Here is a 19,884-nt window from a genome sequence, read left to right as displayed (position 1 = left end):
TCCCAGTCCCCCGTGCACCTTAATTTAGAGGAGTCTGCTCGAAATCCCGAATCTCTTGGCCGAAAGTTTCCTGGCTTTCGTTTAACGTGCTAATTTGGAGGAGGTTCGTTTGGACGGACCGCGTCTTTAAGACAGCGAATCCATCTGAATTTCAGATCCCCTGGGACACACCTGGTGGAATATTAAACACGACGACGTTTTATTTTGGAAACTTGGCGAAGATTAAGGTCTGTTTTTCTATGGAGATCGATGTACTAATTAAGTAATTTATCCGTCATTCGGGGGATAAACTCTCCCAAACTCGTCGTGAGGAAGGATCATAAGGATCTAAAATTGAAGTGAAAAAAAGGAAGAACTGATTTGCTTCATTTCGAAGTATCACACCTGATTACTGCATTCTGCAGTTGGCCTATTTAAATCCTTATAAAAAACGAGCGAAACCTGTCACTCAGTCCAAGTGATTATCCCTTGTCGCGTGGCAATAAAAATAAACGGGATGATTCATTGCTGGGAGTATGGCGTTTACGAGAGTTTAAGAAGCGGCGAGAGATAAGGATCGTGCGTTCAAGAAATCGTTCCTCGCTGCTCGAGAGGCTTGGCTGTCTTAAAATGAACGTTTAATAGAGGGTCACGTAACCAGGAACCGTGCCACCCACCTCGGCAGCCTCCTGCAGATCGAACGGGCTGCCGCATGCAGTATTAACTCCGAAATTAGCCAGTTCCTCGTGAAATAGCCGCTCCCTGGCCTGTGCCTAGATCTAATCAACCTCGGCCGCCGAGAAGCCGCGAGCCACATTGTAATTTGCAGAGAAGCGTGAGATAAGTCGCTGGACGTTGCTATCGCGGCAAATCTGACGCTCCCCGCTGCAAATTTGTTATGGTGGGCCACGAAATTTTGGAGGAGGCGGTTACATCAGAAGAATATTACTTGATAGATAAAGGATCTTTTATTTGTTTCCTTTCCCATCTCTGACGAAAATAACGACCAACTTTTTGAGATTCCAGGCTCCATAAAAAAAGTGATTCGTTATATCCTTTTATCATCTCAAGATAGCATTTCCCTGGGGATGAGCCATAGACGTCGACCATGCATGTCTAATCTAGCATGTCTCTTAGAATAGGTACATGAAAAGATAGAAAATGGAAGACAAAATTAGCAAGCAATTTCACGTACAGTGATTCAGTGACTTAAATAACTTAAAAAAGAACAGACACCTCTTGCACCATATTACCCTAGGTTCAGGATTTTCAACACAATCAAATTGACCTTCAGGTCAGGAGCGCAGAGAAAAAACTGTCTGCAAGTAATCAAGACAAGATAAACTCGATCGGAGTTTTTGCTTGATCTTTTTAAAAATTCATTTCACGGTATGGATCTTCTCTGCTAATCAAGCGACCCCACTGACATTAAACAGAATCAGAGGCTTGCTCGTTGACTATCAGAAGTAGCTTCCGATAGGAAATTCTAATGGGAGGAGGGGTGGCTGCGAGGGGTCGCCGCGCCCCGAAAAAGAACGAGATAGGCGCGCGCTTGAATAGTCGCTGACGAGTGCGGTAACAAGGTTTGACTTTTCTAAAAAGTGTACATTTTACAGTCGGCGCCCGTTGCGTTTCAAATGGTCGTTCGATGCTAGGAAAGAAATGGGAATGTAGTCGCGTTACGTCAGAACGGTCGCACATGCGCTCCAAGACGCCTGCTTGTTTGTAATTTTTGTCTGACGATAAGGGATCAACGATAACACGTGAATAGCGATACACCGTGCACGTGATTCGACGAATATAATCACGATACCGATCAGAATATTGGTATTAATTTCTTGACGTAAATATCGATTTACACGTATCTATACTACGTGCTTCTGTTCACTTTTCAATTGGAACAATACCTCCGCGGTACTGGAGAACGATGTTGTTACTTTGTAATACAAAATTACTCATCTGGAGTTATTAGCTGAAATATTGTACTTCTTCTGTATTCGTATCGAAATGATTCCATTTAAATTGATGAATCAGACATTCCACAAATATTTCATATCACTGAGTAAACTATGTTCCACTTCTTTTTTTATACATGGTTTATTTTTAAATTCTTGGAAGTGATCTCGATAATTGTTTCCAATAGTACATCTTCGTGAGGGAATGTGTCATTCAAAGCACGTCGTGATCCATCAGAACAGAGACCCTTGCATGATACCTCAAAGTTATACGATACCCTAAAGAAGACAGCATGGAATATATCAGGAACTTCGTAGGAAACTCAAAGCGGGAACGTGATATATGGACATTGAATAGAACTTCGATTATCAAAGTTGCGACGAAAATGAGGCAGCAAACTGTCTTGCGAATAGGTAGTATTACTATCGTATGAGAACATTCGATATATATGTATATTCGTCGATTGAAATCAGAACAAAGGAACATTAACGTAGAAATTGCACGAAATAAGTTTTCACTAATAAATTATCCGTACGCAAATATTGGTAGATTATATAAATCTCTGTTTCCCATTGGGACGTTTGCGTCATCGAAATACTCGAAACCGCGTATCTCTCAATCAGACGAACAATCGAAGCTCCAATGTATCAAATTTCGAGAGAAAGAGACGGAAGCTCTTCCTGTCTGCCTCAGCGACGTTTGTAAAACAACGAGGTGTGAAATTAATCGCACTCTATAATTGCCCCACGACATGCTGGCGGAAAAAATAGTGGGCCGAACTGTCGGATACAGCGAGGAGAAGAGGCGTTGCGCAACGCTCGATGAAATCCGCTCGAAGCGAATAGCGTTTCGTCGCGTGCCGTGCCGAGCGTGTAATTAGAGTTCTTCCAGCCGCAAGGTTATCGTCGCCTCCCTGTTTCCTTTTTGCGAATCGCTTCGCGCGATCTGGAGACTCGCGGGGATCAATGGATCGCAACGTTCCTTGGTCATTCAGAAAAATCGTGTAGCTAAATAATTTATTTTCTGTCTGCATCCGTCATTTCCTTTAACTGACTTGCGGGCGAGCCATCCTGCCCGATCAGGGAAACGTCGCTTCGTGGAACGAACGACTTAAAGGATAACGAAGAAAGTTGAAATTGAATTAAAAATGTTGAAAAGCAAAGGACACCTTTAAATTCAAAACCCGCTAGATATGAAATGAAAACGGACGGGACGTTTCGTCGGACGAGACAACGTTTTCGCGGCGGGAATTTGTTTCAGTTCAACTTAATTAAACTTCTTAATGACGCTCTAAGTCCGTTGACGTCTGAAACTTCCATTTAACTCGTGTCCATCCTTGTTTGTACAATTAAATACCTTTATCCGAAGCGAAGGAGATCGCAAGTGCCTCGGGTATTCCTCGAACACAGTTCTGGCGCAAGTTTCGGACCCGAACAATTCGTAGATTGAAAAGTTCAGCTCCTAATGCGCCCGATGATATATCTTCTCGTTAAATGTCACGCGCAAAGTAGGCTAAAGCGCTCGTTTGTCGTCCCCCTCCTCGAATATTGTTTTTAACCAGCTGCTGCTTACATAACAATCTATTTATCGTTACGGATGTTTACGCTGAGGAGCATGAATGCTGGAACAACAAAAAAGTTCCAAATACTGTGGGAATGCAAACTCGAGGGCGGTTGGAACACCTGTTTACGCAGCTGCGAGTATTTTAGAGCGATTCGCGAACCGAACAAAGCCAGAAACGAGCATAGGCTTGTAAACACCGAAAGAAGGGTACAAAATGTACCTCTGTTACGACAAACTTTTGCTGTTGCTGTGGTGGAAACTTCCTTGCACGGGACGATGCACAAGTCGAACTTTGCTTCTTTCTTCGCACGTTTGTTGTGAAGTCGAGAAAGTAAGGTCGTCCCTTCTGCCACAACGTTTACGATGTTTTAATCAAACTATGGTACTTTGAAAAGCCTAAAATGGAGTTTGTACAGGGTGTTCGACTACAGGTATCAGAAGTTTTAAGGGGTGATTCTACTTGCTAAAATAAAACGAAAATGGAGATTAACAAAAATGTGTTTGGAGCTTCGTTCTAGGGTTACAATTTTTCTGCAAACGTTTACAATTCGCGGGAAATATGTCTGATTCAGGGCTTATTCTACTGCCAGTGTACACTGCTCAGAGCCAGCGAAGTCAGTGGAATAAGTCTTGTGTCAGACACATTGTACGCATATTTTAAGCATGTTCTCAGTAATTCATAACTCGGAAATTTTAGTACATAGAATCACACCTTCAAATTTCTGCCACCTATTATCGAACACTCTGTGTACTAATTGACATAATTCGTTAGTAATAGTCAACAGAAACACAGTGGAACCCAGATTAACTGGCTTAATGAGTGAGTCAAACCTAAAACACCTACTATTATTAAATCACAATTCAAGTCTCGCTCCATACACTACCGTACTCATTATTGTCATTACGCTGAATAACATTAGCTCTGAATGAAACAAACTGCGAATGGGAACCCAGATAATCAAGGTTCTACATATATTATATTTGCATTTACAAACACTTCAAAAAAGTTTAGCACGTGAACTGAATTTTAAGAAGCAATATACTTTTTTCTATCAATATTACGTGTCGTAATATGTATATTAGCAGATAAAATAAATGTCCTTCATTACGTAACAATTTGCTTCGACGAATAAGTGTTCATAGTACTATGTTAGTACCTTTTTCACTTAAATCGTATTACCTCGTCCATCGGTGACCCATCATGTTCGTTCGCTAAGCTAGAGTTAGCCAACCAGCCGTAGTATTAATTAAAAAGTTTCGTGGCGGTCAAAGTTAGCGAGGATTCCGAAAAACAGCGTGGGAAGTGAGTCGTCCAGTTCTGCTGGTCTAATCGTTGTCCCGCGTACATTTCCCTCGAAACCTAGAGGCAACTGAGCGGTGTTGACGGTTCGATAAGGGTGGTGGTTTAAGGGCTGCAAATGCAGGGGAATTTCACGAGGAATACTGTGTTTAACGCGAGCGACGGTAGATATTTTACATTGCAAATTTCGGAGAACTTGGCTTGGCTTTCGGCGAGAATCGTGTTCGATGGGAATACATGATTCATCTTTATCGCATCCGAACTTGTGCAACGTGAACAATGGATGGTAGGGTGGAGCAAAGATTTAACTCTTCTCTGTAATTTCCTTTGTTACCAGTGAAACGGAGGAAATCGCGAGTCGCGGCACGTACACAGTCGACTCGCGATTTCGATATTCCCTTACAAGTGTAAATATTTGCCCGTGAACCAGTCACGCTCGCTGCTGAATCTTCTGTTCGTTTTGTCGCCATGGCTGTTACAGTTTTAAAACGAGACGACATGGCCTGTTAACTTGCTACCACTCGACGAAGTTCTGAGTTTCATTCGGAGATGAAAGTATTCTCTGTGCTGTAGATATTTAATTTTCTCACTGGGTTCGATGAGTTGAAAATACAATTTATAAGTGGTGATCAAATATGGCTTTGAAAATTTTGAAAGATAATTAGCTTTGAAAACAATAAATGGTTAATGGATTAACTTTGGAACTTTTATTGTTATAAGGTACTTTACTATTTTGAAATCCCGAAGATGCAGTTATTGCTGGGCAAAGTGCTTTCTCAAGCAGTGATATGTAAATAAATGGCATTCGAGATTAGACTTCAAGAAAGTGCAAACGTGTGTCACCTATTGGAAAAGCATGTCGCTAAAGCGATTTCGAAGAAATAATCAACTATCAGGGATAAAGCCAACGTGGTTTATTGAAAACAGTGACGCTTTCAACCCACTAGACATATTAATGACCGAAGTCTCCTGAGTAGATAACCTTTTAAGCAGTTTTTTCGTTCAGGCTGAAAAATTAATTATCAAACGCTGTCACGGAAAGATTACCTTATACTTTCATCCTTGCAAAGTGTGTGTACACATCTCTTGTAAAAATCGTCACTGTTGCTCTGAACCATGAACCTACTAAGTCAGCAAAGTGTACTAGTCGTTTTGATAAACAAACCTTCTCTTCGAAGCTGCTTGCATAAGAAGTTCTCACCGTTTTCTCTTCACAAGTCAAGAGCAAGTCTTTTTCGTCATATTCTAATTAAAGAGTTAAGCAACGCCCTCGCGACGAGAATAGTATTATATCTTCGCGCACAATAAACGCGAAACGGTTTAAGAATTAATTGATCAAACGCTATGCGGAACGTAAAATTGCCACTTTGTTGACTCGTTTATTAAATTTATCGGGCATTTAAACATTGGTAAAGCAGTAGACTAAAACTATTCAGAATTCTTTTTATCAGCGTTCTGTACAAATTTAATCATTAGCAGCTTTAATCAAAAGAAAATTTCTTGTGCGAAAATTTATTCAACAGATTATTAAAGTAATTATTTTACTTGCAATATTAACTTTTTGATGGCTCGAATATGTTGAATATAATCATGGAATTTTAAATTATACATTAGAGCGTAAATCAAACAGTGTCTGTCGTAAACGTCTTATTCTACTTCGAGTCCTCAGAAGCGAAAGATAAAAGCATAAGAAAGTAACAAAGCTATCGTTTCACCAGAGTGCTTCTCTAACAATTTCGCATTTTCAGCACTAAACCAGAATAGAAGCAGCCCTGAGAACGCAATAGTATGCAGATAATTAATTACTCAGGACACAGAACGTCTTAGAAGAAGCATAGACACACCGAGAAGAAGAAACTCCTCTCAACTGACATTCACTTTAATCTCGTACCAATAGAAGCACTAATATAAAGAACACACCGACAAATTGGGTAAAGAGGAAAAGTTCGATACACAAAGAGTAATTCTCCCAATGATTTACTTAGTTAAACCCCTCTTTCGCTTATAAACCCAGTGCGTTCAACTTGGACAAGGTTATCGATCGTTTTCAATGGGTGGGGCTACGCAAAACGTAATCGTGAACGCGTAGACACCGAAGAAAATCTAAAATTCCCGTCGCTATACGAAGTTCTCCATGAATAACCAAGCAAATAACACGACTCGCTTCGCTGGAGTAAGAATCGCCATTAGCGAAAAATTCGCGCAGAATGTCGCACAGCAGAGAAATTTTCTAACGCGAGTTCTGCTCTCTTGGCACGGACAGTCGTCGAAGAAAGCTGGAATCTCGGTTCCTGCCGAAAAAGAAACGCCAAGAAGAGGGGAAGCAAAGTGGAAGGGGTGGGCAGGCACGCGGGGTAACAGCGTTCCTCCAGCCGCGCATTAAGGACTTTTTGATGGCGTCAGATGCCCGCTGCCTCTCTTTTTATGGACGATTATTGCAGAAAGTTTCGGGAGGTTGGGGAGAATCCCTTCGTCCTTTTATGCGTCTCAACCGTTGGAACTCGGCGAAAAAAGTTGCCATAGGAGGTATGGACGTCGAGGAGGTTGCGTTCCAAAGGATGAAATCTGGTCGGGTCAGGATGTAGGAATTTTCTTATTAATATTTGGAATAGCATCAAATATCTGGGTATTGTGGCAGCAGGAACTTCTTTAAAGTTCGTCATTCTTTCTGGTAAAGAATCGAGAGAATCTGTGGAGACTTATCTTTTACCTGTCGAAATTCCTCGCATTTTTAATGGAAGTTTATTGTTTATCTGACGGTCCATACCATTTTGTGCCAAATATATTGCTAGTAAAAAAGTGATTAGTTTTCGTGCTGAACTCGGAAACGAGACCCATGAAAATCAGCGAATGTTCCTCGAGCGTATTTTGCGTGCGTGGAACCGTGAGAATTTCGAGGTTTCACCAAAACGCAAGCGTAAGCGAGGGTTTATTGGGATAAACGACGAACAGATTCGTCCCTCGGGGCCGTGACATCGTCGCGTGAAGTTCGTTTGCTCGCAAACCTGTTTTCCGATAGGTGAAGGCGCCTCCATGAAGCGGTAAACAAGCGACGCGCGAAGGACAAGAGTTTCAATAGACGCCTCTATTCCTCAGAGCGCGCGTTATATCAATGACTATTTTTAGACTGGGAACGCAGACTCATTGGCCCGTTTGGCTGCGATCTTGAACTCGAAAACTATTTCAAGCGTGTACTGTCTGCAATGTTTTCGACTGCATTCGTTGCACAGAGTGACAGCTTTCATATGACATTACTATTTCACTGTGAACCTAAATAAGTGATTCTAATATTCAGATAAATGAATATCTATTTTCCTCTCTTCCCTTTCAGCCATGAATTCATAGCTGAAATTGAGGCTAATACTTTTCGCATAAATATTAAAACAGCGCGCGCTTTTATTTTCGACGTCAGCTTCTTCCTTTAAATACAGAGAATGAAGTTCGCTGAATTAAACAGAATATTCGTTGAATTCAGGGAAGAGCGTGAATTAGAGGGAAAAAGAGAGGCGTTCTAAGCACGATATCACGGGACGCGTCATGCATTTCTGTCGGGTCTTAGCGTACGCGATAGAAAATCACGCGAGCCACGATTAATCGCAGCGGCCTCAAATCGGCACGGCTGGTCGCGTTCTCGATGCTAATGGTTAATATCCGAGCGTCTCCTCCTGGAATTCGTGTCTACCAATCGAACGAATTTGCGAGTATAATCAGATCTGTTCGTTTTATCCCGAACACGCGCGTGTACGTGCGTAACGTGTGTCCGGAAATGGCTGGCTGAGCGCGGGGAAGAATTCCGGTATCTTGGAAACCGATCGGCGTTCCCTCGAGGAAATGGGACGATTCCAATTCAAATTGATCGTGATTTAATTGGAGATCCACGGGGCATATAGGCGAAAATTACGAGGGAGTCGTCGTTCTTTTTTCTTTTACTAATAACTTTTCAATGCTGGAGCACTCATCTGAGAGACGCGAGTTTTCAATTTAAAGGATCCAATATTATTAATTCTACTACGTTCTTCTTTTACTGTGTACCTGTTTTCAAAATAATGTGTTCGTTTAAAGTATTTGTTGTAGTATCGAGCAGCTTTGTGAACACATGTATGAGATATAATTATGTTATTAGTGACTCATTTTTTAATTGATGTTCTCTGTGAGAATGAAGATCATTTATTTTGTACTGTTCTTGTAAGAATAATGATAGTGTTAGTAAGAACAAAGAAGAACGTAGCGAGAAAAATAGGAGTTTGAGCTTTGGTTATAGCTTCCTCGTATAACATTCCCTTTAAATACTCAGGGAAGAAATTATCGATGGCAGTGGCTTGCATGGATGTTCAACATCAAAAGTAGATAGATAAAATTTTCTAGAAGAGTTTCTTACATGGTTTCTTATAAAGTATGATTCCCTTATATTGGTATAAAGCGAACTACTGCTAAAACTATATTAATCATTTCTTTCTCAAAAACCTAGTACTTCTAATTCAAGTAATAATTTTCAATTACGATTAAACAAGAAAAGAAACTACTCACTTTTTGAATTCTTTTAATTGCAATTTAACGACGCCTCCAAACACTGGATCTTCTCACTCCCGAATCCTCAGCGCGTCCAACATCCTCCTGTCTCGACAGCACTCACAAACTTGAAAAACACGAATGACCGTAGCTACACGAAGCACTCTTCTCCAGGTACCATCAGGTGTCTACACAAAAAAAACCGGCCTGCTCCATAATGCACTAGAACGATCGCGGTTGACAGAAGAGCAGTCAAAACCGAAATCCATTTCAATATCCGCGTTACACGATTTTAATTGGTTTAGTGTTTATTAGTTTTCCACCCCCGTGATCTCCTCATTAACATCGACGAAACTGAATCCCAACAAAACCCAATCACCCTTTCAAATTATCGTGTCAATTAACGAGACGGACATACACCAATGGCTCTGAAACATATTTAATGGAGAAGCGCGTTTAACTTCTGCGAACCTTGAGTCAGAAGTGTGCTCTTTCTAGACAAACGTGGAAGAGATTAAGAATGTTGCGTCAGCTGGTTTTCGGCGAGAAGGACGGCGTGGGCGAGCGAAAACGAAAAAGAACACAGAATGTGGAAATGATGCGGAGAGGAAGGACTAAGATTGCAGAGAAGAGTGAAGGAGAAAGAAGAAGGTAAAAGCAGAAGGGAAGAGAAAATTAGCTGAGAGAGAGGAGGAAGGGAACTGAACTCGTTCTTATTAATTCACTGAAACAGACGTGCTTGACTGGTTCGCTAGCTCGATCGGTCTCATCCTAATAAACAGGCTCGCGCGTACGTGTCCTCAAGAATCGGCAGGAACGTCTGACTCGAGGGACTGGGGAGCCTGTTTATCGGGAAACGCTTTCAACCACGGTCCATAGTTATTTCCAAGACAATAAAGAGCTTTTTAACACAGGTCCCGTAGAAAAAACTTCTATTTTCTATTCACCACTCGCGCATTACTGGCGAGATCGGTTCCACCCGATAAATAGCTGCGACTCGCGGTGAATTATGGTCCAACGCTCTAGTCCAATCGGTGCAATTAAGCTAATGGAACGAGCGAGTACGTTTTCGATGGAACGTTGCAAAAGGAAGCAACGAACGTCGCCCATAAGGTGCATGTCTTTACCAGAGGTGCCTGGTGACTGAAACTCGAGTCGACGAAAACACGTTTCGTTGAACCGAGACGAGCATTCGGTCATTCGCGCAACTCGATCTGTTCTGAAAAGATTCTCTTCGCTATGGGCTTAGTCCTGAGGGGAATCTATTGTCCTAGACCTTTGGATAATATTTCCTTATGCGTGAATGATCGATCTACTTCAGTTACTTAACAAACTTTTAGAACCAATGAAAATCAGACACCTCCAATGGGAAGCTAAATGGAAAACGATTTTTTGTGTGAGTGAGCGAGTGTGCGAGTGTGTACAGTAATGGACTGATACAACTAGCTTCCAATGTCTAAAGATAAAATGTAACTAATAAAGGAGATATAAACAAAATTTTTAGGAAATAGGATTTGTTATGCCTCTCTTATCCTGACCACAGAAACGTATAACAATACACAAAAAGCAAAAGGATAAAATCCATTCGACACTAGCAAACAATCTATCTCGAACCCTGATGCTTCCATCTTCGAGTATTAATAATGACCATACTACGAATTTTTATACAATTGCATATTTTCATAAACACAAACAAGTACTATAATTTCCACTCTATTTTTCATGGATTCTATTTAATGTTTGAATATACACATTCTGCAACTTCGTAAACATTTCAAATTTCCATAAATGCATAAAAATCCGCAGTGGAATAATCACTCAGTGTCGCTCCTGATCTAACAACCCCTGGATCCACCACCCTCTTACCAAATACTGAATCCTTCGAGCTAACCCAGGGCGAGACGAGACCCCGTCGCTGTTAGACCAGGTCAGTTTCCAAGCTAAATACCTACGCCGACAAGTGATTAATCGTCCCCGCGTGTGGCCGCGAAAGTAAAGAACGATCCCCTCGTGGATCAGGAGGGGTTGCTCGGGGGTACGTATCGCGAAGGGAAGAAACGAACCTCGATCGATAAGCGCTGCGGCACTCGCCTGCTCGTCCCGTGTCACGATCGAGCACGCTTTCTGTGGATCACAAGACGTGCGCCGTGGTCAGTCGGCGACGCAATACTGGGAAGCCGAGAGAGTTCGACTGTTATATTTAAAAAGCAAAAACGCAGTGGCGTTACGACGGCCGAGCGTGAGACTGGCACGGTGCACTGCCATTGGCAACGCACGCCGATGAGCACGTGCACCCGTCAGGCATTGTTTCCACCGCGGCTAGTTAAAAATAAAAGCGCTGAAGTAAACGTCGCGGAAACGTAACGCTTCCTGACTACACCGTTTCCTATGTATTCACTTTGTTTCTTCGTGACAAGTACGTTGTTACGATTAAGAGATAACGATAATGACATAATAGTATACAATGATAAAGTATCGTTGATATAGATATGTAAGATTAGATTTGCAAAACAGGTTGCCGTGTAGACGTAATAGCAACAGAATGTCACTTGGTTTTTCAGTTAGCTTAATAATATTAAATTCTCCTCATTCGATGTGTTGAGTGATTTCGAGTTTCTGCGCGATTTTCCACGAACTTTATTATGGAAATGTATGAAAGAACAGGATTAATCATCAACGTAAACGCCTTTTTTATGGACACGTTTTTCCATTCATTAGTAATCAATTCATAGGTCGTTCGATGAATTCAGTCAACTCGTGAAACGATATTGAAAAAACGAGTTCTGATTCATCACTGGTTACTCACATAAACATCTTTCAAATTCTTAATTGAAGTCACTTTATGTAGCTTCCAGGCGTGAAACATTACGTTAGTAAGATTCAACGCAAACACAGAATCTCGTTAGAAGGGTATCTCAGTAGCAGGTCCTCCGCCGAAACCAGCCGCAAGAAGCAAGCTGTCGCAAGAAACGTAGATCGTGCTTTAATTGATGGAACTGTAAGGACAGGAAAGTTCGGCTCGGCTGATAGACGGCAGGCTATAGTTAGTTCGATTCCACGATCGCTCACGACCTTCCATCGATCACCGTGCTGGGGACCGAATGGATCGCAGGCGGTTGATCTCACGATGGCCATTGCTCGTGGCGGAGTCTTGAGAGGTCTCCTCGTGGGGACGATTCATCAGGATCGCGTCTCGATCGTGGAACGGGACCGTATCGCGTCGTTTGTTGTGCTCCGATAATAGACGACCCGCAAGGACGGTAATTGCTGCGGTCGCTCGCGGTATCGATTCCCCTCCGCGAGGGGAGAGGGATTCAAACGTGCCGCGTGAATTTAATACTACCTTAATCCGGTTGATTAATAATTCGGGACTGAAACATTAGGAATAACGACGAGACACAGCTCTCCGCGGGATCTCCTTCGAAGGTCGAATAAATTATTCAAAGGGGTTAATGATATTTTAGTAACAGAAAATGCATTTTATAAGACCTTTCAACCCGTCACAATTCGCGCTGGAGTTCTCCTTTGGGTGTTATGTTGCTGAATAATTAAAGAATGACAGAGAATTTCTACTGACTTTCCTTGCCTTACTTTAAGATTATTTCTATACCCTGATGTCTAAACTTATCAATTTTTTAATGTATATCGTGTACAAACACGAACTTCATCCACAGGTGACTCAAATATGCAGTATTTACATTGCTATTTTAATGTACTAGTAGAAATTATTTTTAGTAATCGCACAAAGTATCCACTCGTAGATAATCATCATCCGACACTATACTGCTCTGAATTCAATTGTTTTGCAATTGAATTAAAGTGTAGAGGGGACCCCCGTAAGAGTTATCTACCGTGACATCCATCACACGACCTTTGACGGGTTAAGAATGCGCTATTTATATCATGTAGTGCAGATATAGATGAACCTTCGAATGCATTCCACTTGTTCTGAAGCCTGACGACGCTCGCCGCGTCACGTACGCGTCTTCCTACCGATTTACGTAATCGCGTGAACTGTCTGGGCTCAACCTCGAAGGCTACGATCGTAAGCAGAGTGATTCACCTCGAGTAGCCGATAAGAGATCTCGTCGTAAACAAACAATCCGCTCGATTTTTCGCGCGGGTGGAACTTCATCGAGAAATAGCTTAGGTAAATACTATAGCGAGCTGTCATTCGTTCCGAGATCCTGACATGATTCTGAACCCCACCTCGGATTCCAATTTGCTAATTGATTCGATCACAGTTTTATTTCTGGAAGGAAAGACTCGAGGACAGGTCAAGGATCAGCATTCGCGTGAGCACGTATTTTCCTTCATTTTTGCGCATTTTATCAGCCAATTAATCCTTGACCAATATCTCCGAAACACACTGTACACACAAGTTCCGTTATCTTTACCACCGTGTATGCACTCTTAACCACATGGTATCCCAGTGAAAACCTCGCGACAGTTTCGTAATTCTTGTCAGATTTGCTTGGAACTTGACGAGCGTCCTATAACTCAAACGAGTACGTAGGTTCCTTTTTGTCGAAACAGCAGGTTAACGACGTAACTCCGCGCGAACGTTTTAGAGCCAAGGAGGCAGGCTGACAGGACTCTCCATCTCAGAAGCTTAGAAATTCTTCAGGATTCCCAGGAAATATTTAAAGCTATCAGTTGGTCGTTGGGCCATTTCAGGCGCCATCCGACGTCGGAACTTAAAGGCTTGATTTACAATAGTGGCTCAAGTTGCTGGACCGATCGTGGTCCGTTATTCACCACGCCTGAACGTGAGCCGAACGTGAACAGGCTACGTTAAATAATATTTGATCAGGCCGCCAGCTGAATTCCCCGCCCGACATAAATCACGGTGGCAAGCCAGTCGTTTGCACTGCCTTTAGCCTTTTGTGTTTTCGAACGATTTCAGGAATTTCGCACGGCAAACATTACTGTAAAATCCGCGCTCGGTAAGATGCTCGTTTGACGTCAAACCTGTCACGCGGCTGTGTGCTCGCGTTACGATGAATTACGCCTGAGGAAACACTGTCATCTCGCATAATCAAACAGCGCGCAACCACACGCGACCCATCGTCACCTACAGGTGCGACAACTTCCACGAACCGTGAATTATACGCGTCTACACGGTGTTTCGTGATTCCTCGAGCTTCAGGGAGTAATCGCTCCCGTTTCGTGGAAAATGGACTCTCTGCGCCTACATTCATGGACGTTGGGGAATTTTTTCAGAAAGATGAGAATTTCGCGTCGAACATCCACGAGATATTTCAATATGGGAATGCTTTCGTGGCTTCCTGATCCTGTTTGATTTGTTAATGGATTGGTCGGTGGGAAAAGAGCGATGTAAAAAAAAAAAAAGGAGAAATAAAAGAGGAACGAGTTAATTTAAATTTCATCAAAAGAGTGATTTGCTTCGTGGAACGCGTTCGAACGATTTTTCATTTCGTGATAACGGTCGTATTCAAAGAAAAACGAAAGTGTGCTGGAACCCTTTATAAATCGATGAAAAAAGGATGGTCGGGGAAGAGAGTTCACGTATACGCGAGAATTTTTGGGAACTGTTCATTCCTATCCTAGAATTTTCGCGAATGGATGGCCACGAGGGTCGCTGCAAAAGGACAGACACTTTCCCCTTTGCATCCGCAATCCGTGTACACGAGCTTACGATGCATTTACATTCCCGCTTAATTCAAACATATGCACTCGTGCGTGCTGTTGGGTCTTAGCGTTTCGCGCTCAGAACTCCAACGTCTCTCTACAATTGTCACCGTTTTCGATTCGCTTCCCGCGACATCCAACCCTTCGCCCCCGCTTGTTTCCGGCTCAAAGCAAAGATTAGTCTCTGGCACACATTCCCCACCGCATATCGGGGCACGGTTTAAGCGAAATTGTATTCCGCGACGCCGAAACTCGGCACGTGTTATCCTCGTGCGAGCGACAGAATTGCCTCGCTGCTCTCTCTTTGCTTTTGCTATTACAATTTCTTCCCTCACCGCTGGGATGTTTCAAGAAGGGACCTTTTCTGGAAGCTTCGGAGATGGTGCACGTTGATTTTTCTTGCGTTTTTTGAGGATTAGTTTTCGACAAGAAAACAGAGAGAAGGGAGAAATACGATGTATGATCTTGGGGGATTAGCCTTCCAAGAGAAAACATAGGGAATAGAAGATATATGAAACAAGATGGGAGATAACTTTCAAGAGCTGAACAAGTGTCTAAGTTTGGTTTTAAGGATAATTGAAATTGAAGTTTCTCTTATATAAAAATTATTATTTTCTTTTCGTGAGGTGTTTTGGAAAGAAACTGTGATATGTGCAAGATAACCATATTTTTAGGGTCTATTACTTACAATCTTTCTAAGTTTCATATGAATTCGGAAACTGCAGTGATCCAATCTCCATTATCACATTATGCTAAGATACTTTCAGTGCTTTGTCACATATGCTTCTTTTTCTCTTCACGTAGATTTCTTTCTCGTCAAAACTAGATAAATTTTTAACCCAAGACATTCCAGATAGTTGAGACTATATCATAATTGATAATACGAAGACTTAAAGGGCCACCCTGTAGCGTTCCAGTAAATGTATCGAGTGGATTCTGTTACAGACATAATTTACAACCCCAGGAATCCCTCCTAACTACGTACAAGGGCTGGTGGATATTACTGTCTCCGCATATCTACCTCCTTTTCCTCCCTCTCACTTCCGCTTTGCACTGAGAAACACGTAACTCACGTTTCCTCACCCGTACTTTCTCATCTGTAATTTCTCACCCAGATTCTCTTCTTTTATTTTTATTCTTTCACTTCTGTCGTTGCTTTTGGACTTACATTTTCTTAGCCTTTTCTGATTACACCCATTTTCTTGGCCACAGTTTCTTACTGCCATTCTGTCACCCCAGTTGCCTTCTCTTCACTTTTTTATTTGTCACATGCTGAGGTCAAAAGTTTCCTCATTTATTTTGTTGCTCTAATTCCATCTGGTTCAGTATCCTATGATGTCACTGGTACTCATGTTGTACATTGTCAATTTTTTAAGTAACTCGTGCATGATTCACATTACTCTATTCGTTCCTTTATACTTTACTGTTCTATCTCTGCCATTTAGAACACTTCGACACACTGAATTGCTTTACTCCTCTAATTCTTCAACAGGTACAGTAAATTCGATTGAAATATTTAGAGCCACGATCGTTCAAATACGTGTTATTACTTCAACGATTTGATAATTAGAGGAGCTTTCCATTAGCAAGATCGGAGATTCAACTGCATTATGAATTGATGCCTTTATAGACGCTGAACTAGAAAGTTCGGTCCCGTTCGCAGTTCGAGTAGTTCGTTAAACTGGCTGCATTGTCGAACACCTCACTAATCCGTGTTTCCTCTGTAATAATTGTACCACTTCACAGTCTGGTGCCCTGAATCGGGAGGGAGTTGTTCGAATGTATACATAGCAGCCTGTAAGTAATCCTATTAAGGGTTGAATGGTCGATGTCAAAGAAGGCAAGTAGTGGCTTACTAACGCTCGTCGAGTCTTTATGGATAATTTCTCCCACCAAAGAAACTTTGAGGTATCAATAATACAGTTCTTCCATTTACTTTTCAGACTCTTTGATGTCGACACCTTAAATACTTATTCGCAATTTTTCCTCGCTATCTTTACATTTCAGTTTTAGACGAATTGATATGAAAAAAGAAAAAAGAAGAAAGATCGACATATTATCGTGGACGAAGCTATTGTTGGTCTAAATTCGAAGGTCAATTTTCGTCACTCGCCGGCCTTCAATCATCGTGGCAGAGGAAAAAAACGCGCAACTTTTTCAAAGTGAACGACGAATGGCGAGCGCGCGGGTAAACGAGCAATCCAGCGTGTCCGCGGGGCTGATTTACGACGCGCGCGGAATACGAGCGAGAATTCCAATAGGAACGGGGATATACTTTATCGCAACGGGTCCCCCGTGACTGCTAAAGATTAACACGTAACACGCGTGCAAAAATAGGATTACAACGTAATTTCCGGTTGGCACGTATGCGCACGCTGAAAGAGGATTACAGCGTTTATATCGTCACGTGGGAAATACTTTGTTATCGTCGCTATCACTCGATGAACGCTGCCTGGTCACTTTACCTTTCGCGCTGTACATCACTATGTTAACCCTTGCATGATGGACCATTTAAGTCTGCGCCTGGGTCAATCGTGACCCAAACACCCTCGCTTTAGCGGGTCTCCAGTGACTCTGTTGTAGGAACGCGAAGATTAATCCTCAAACTTCCTTGTTTGAAATAAACTGGGATTGTAATTCTTCAGTATTTCTGCGACTAAAATGAACTGTTAAAGTCGTACAAAGTCCTGCCTTGGCGTTTCAGTGCGTATTCCACGTCCATAGCTGTCACAGTCTTCTTCTTAGCGTGGTTAGTGTAGGTCACAGCATCTTGAATAACGTTTTCGAGAAAAATTTTGAATACTCCATGAGGTTCTGCGTAGATTAGGTGACCGAGGATTTTGTGCATACACTGTGCAAATGATGAATAATTATTTCTGTGTTTTATATTCGTATTATTGTCTAGAAATCCTTTAGATGTATAATAACATATAAGTGTGGCAGAGAAACTACTTTTAAGCAGGATATACAGGGCGATTAGTTTAACTGGAAACCCTCTACTAATGGGGAAAAAATTTGTTTGCAGTGATGTTGTGACTTCAATAATAGTGAAGTATATTTTTTATTCTGTTTTTCTGACAGACCTAAAATTTTATCTATCTTGCATCCTCCGTTGTTAAAATTCACATGTTGCAGTAGCGAATATTCGTTGGAGGATCTACTAATATTTTAATATGGAACATAGCGTAGTTCCCATGGAGATTTATTTATCATCTCCAAATTTGTTACTGCTGATGAACGAAACAAACATGATGAAAGAACGTCAGCAATGACGAAACGCAAATCGACTCAGTTTCACCCTTAACGCGTTTAAACGTAGGTGAAAATTAGATTTGTTACGAATTAGATTTGTTAGATTTGTTATCTTCTTACCACTGATTATCAGTCAATGAAACGTCCTCACGAATTTATGACGCGTGATCTCGAATAAATGTCTTCATCGTAGTAAGTTGTATCGAGTTGTACCTAGCCAGTATGTAGACGGAAGGCGACAAATCAGATGAAAACAGATGCAAGCAAGTGTTGGTAGGACAACAAGGCAAATGACTGGGAGCAATAACCACGACAAACGTGATAGAGGTTGAGAAGGAGAAAGAGAAAAAATTCACTCGTCTGATTTATAGATAGCAATCTCACGGCGGTGCTTGAAATATCACGCGCAGAAACGGGCGTTCTGTTCGAGCACGATGCGAGAACAGGATCCTCCGATTCGCATTCGCACAGAAAATTGGCATTCATTCGGTCCACTCGTTCGTTCGTATAATAAACGTCTGTGCCGGACGTCGCGATGCTCATTGGATACCGACATATGTCCACCTGCCGATCGTGTGTTTTGCCAACAAAGGAAAAACGTTTATTCTTTCCAGGGGATAATTCTGTAGAGTAGAAGTGTAAAATTTGCACGAATTATTAGCTACAATTATAAAAACATGCCTGTTGAGGCGAAATACATTATGAAATTTTTAGAAAAATAGTGGTATTCAAAAACTATTTGTGAGTCTAAAAAAGAATTATATTTATTGAAGTAGTACGTGTGCTGGGACAGGTTAAATCTGCTTTATTAAACAGTAAAAGGTCCTACTACTGCATGAATTTGAGCAATTTGTATGGATTGTTGGGGAACTCTGATCCCTGCGAGTGGGGACAGAAGATAAATGGTCTTGTACGATCTTTGTAGCCTTCCACAACACTAAACTTGTTGTACTTTAGAGACGCTGATGTTAGGTATTCTCGATTCAAAAACGATGCTACACTGTAGAACAAATAATGTGTACGACGTTTGTGTGTGATAACTTGTTTTTTTCTACAACCATGTGCAGTAGAATGATACTACTTGTTATCACTTGATTTGTTTACGTTATGATAGCTTTGAAATTAAATTTGTACAGTAAATAAACTTGTCTTCATTTCTTTAAATGAATTATGGTTTCAATTAATTCTTTTGTAGAATGGAAAACTGTGTTCAAAGGAAGGAAAGACTCGAATTTGAACTTTGAGCGATAATCGAGAACCTAGACTACTTAATCAATGAGGCAGTGTACCGTCTGACTAAAACGGATCATTTCTACTGCTCACGGAGTATTCGCAAGAGAATTTCTCTCACAGTAAATATAAATATAAAATAATCGATACTACTATTTGACTGATATTCTTAATAGCTGCAATGCATAATAGTATTGTTTGTTCAGCTTACATTTTGCAATACAAACTAACTCACTTTTCCTAATTGTATAATTCGTAGAACATGAGGAAGCCGAAAATTTGTAAATTCATTGGAATTTTGCAATATTCACTATTTTACAACAAACTCCAATAAAAATGTTCCAATATTTGCATATAAATTGAATGGATCGTTCGTAACTTTTATGAATCTCTTCGATATTAAAGTGAGTCTATCAAGCCTCTAGCATGAAACTTTTGTTTGT

The 19,884-nt window shown here is 41.4% G+C and overlaps 1 protein-coding gene across 3 annotated transcripts in view; it reads right to left on the bottom strand.

Annotated features, from left to right (window-relative positions):
• The window catches only part of LOC143182988 (sodium-coupled monocarboxylate transporter 1), a 37,781-nt gene extending 26,319 nt beyond the window's left edge, over positions 1 to 11,462 (bottom strand). Inside the window, exons 1-2 of one of the 3 annotated variants that reach the window (XM_076384344.1) lie at positions 11,371 to 11,462; positions 9,326 to 9,495 (exon numbers count right to left, since the gene is read on the bottom strand). The gene's annotated coding sequence lies outside the window, so the exon portion shown is untranslated. Of the gene's footprint in view, positions 1 to 3,291; positions 3,466 to 9,325; positions 9,496 to 11,370 lie in introns of those variants that run through there. The other 2 variants (XM_076384346.1, XM_076384347.1) reach the window with 2 other exon arrangements.
• Between the last annotated feature and the right edge of the window lie 8,422 nt (positions 11,463 to 19,884).

This window comes from Calliopsis andreniformis, chromosome 9 (assembly GCF_051401765.1).
Source record: "Calliopsis andreniformis isolate RMS-2024a chromosome 9, iyCalAndr_principal, whole genome shotgun sequence".
Classification (NCBI taxonomy): domain Eukaryota; kingdom Metazoa; phylum Arthropoda; class Insecta; order Hymenoptera; family Andrenidae; genus Calliopsis; species Calliopsis andreniformis.
Note: the sequence above shows the minus strand (reverse complement) of the source record. Positions and strands in the feature narration are given on the sequence as shown.